Genomic DNA, 1,612 nt, shown 5'->3' with positions numbered 1-1,612 from the left:
CCACTGAGCCACATCCCCATTCCTATTTTGTATTTTACTTAGAGACAGCTTCTCACTGAGTTGCTTAGCACCCCGATTTTTCTGAGGCTGGCTTTGAACTCATGATCCTCCTGCCTCAGCCTCCCAAGCCACTGGGATTACAGGCGTGAGCCACCGAGCCCGGCAGACAGATACTTTAATCAATGTGAATATATCACAAAAAATATGATGTATAGTGATGAATCTGCCAATTGCATAAACTTAACCACAATATGATACATTTATATAAAGATCAGAAACATGTAAAACAACACTACATGATGAATTGTGTGTGTACATATCTAGCTCAAATTTTTTTAATGTATGGGAATGATAAACAAATGCAAGGTAATGTTTATCTCTGGAATGCAAAGAAGGGAACTGGGATTAGAAAGAGGGACACACATCAGTTACATCTCTAATGCTTTATCTCTTGGGCCAGGTAGAGAAGTACAGATATTTCTCTGGAGGTTTTTTGTATGCCTGAAACGTCTAATAATGAAATGTAGAACCCATATAATGAAATAAAAATCTAAAGTTAAGTGAGTCGCTGGATATGTTGTAATTAGTTGAATCATAAACCTTTGGAATAACTTTAAAATATTTTCATTTTTTTAATTTTTGTCAAAACCAGATTTTTTCAAACCAGAAAATTTAATTTCCCCCACACAAACAATTTTCTAATGAGAGTATTTTACTATAATTATTTCCCAATTTTGTTTAAAATTTAAACTATCTCCACTCGGAAAAAAAAAATGCATCATTTAAGAGGGGCCTAAGAAAGCTATTGGATCTGTTAAAAAGCGGTACTGGTATTAGTATTCTAAATTCAGGGGGAATGCAGGTCTCAGAGCAGGCCCCTGGGTGACTATGGGGCGCTTCCAGCCCAGGCCTGCACAGCCCTCGCTGCCCGTGCCAGGATCAGCAGAGTTACACATTTGCACATGGTTAAACAGTTTCGTCAGGGAAATGGATTTAAACTAGCTTTAAAAAAAAAAAGGAAAAGAAAACATTCCGGTGCATTCCACATTTTCCCTTAAGTATACTGTACCTGCCAGTCAGGCTGTATTTTGCATTCCTCAGGGCTTGGAAACACCATTGAAATTGTGCACATGAATCACTACGCCCCCCCCCCTCCAGTGAAATATATTTGTCTCTTCTGGGATAAATATGGAGCAACCGTCCCCAAGGGTGTGCACCCCGGGGTGCGCGCCCAAGGAGGATGGCAGGCAAGTCTCAAAGCCCTGCTGTGCTGAGAGCTGGAGAGTGCGGGGATGTCCTTGTGTCTTCGGTCACCCACCCACCACAATCTTTGGGTCAAAACTCCAGTGTATAAAACTCTCCGCCTGCTGAGCAGAGACGGGGCAGAGCTGGAGTGTGGGGATGTAGGATCACGCGGGGCAGAAGGAGCAGAGACCAGAGCTGCACGAGTCAGAGCCTGCGTGGAGGGGCACGCTCCCGCAAACTGACTTGAACCCCACCGTGGCTTCCCGGAACTCGCAAACCCCCTTCGCGCCTTTAAGACGCAACTTGCTCGACAACAATCGGGTTCGCAGCCGCACGCCCCGGGGGAGGCCCCAGCGCGGGCCTGCGG

The sequence above is a fragment of the Marmota marmota genome, unplaced genomic scaffold (assembly GCF_001458135.2).
Source record: "Marmota marmota marmota unplaced genomic scaffold, marMar, whole genome shotgun sequence".
NCBI classification, from domain to species: domain Eukaryota; kingdom Metazoa; phylum Chordata; class Mammalia; order Rodentia; family Sciuridae; genus Marmota; species Marmota marmota.
The sequence above is the reverse complement of the archived record's forward strand: the minus strand, read 5'-3'. Positions refer to the sequence as shown.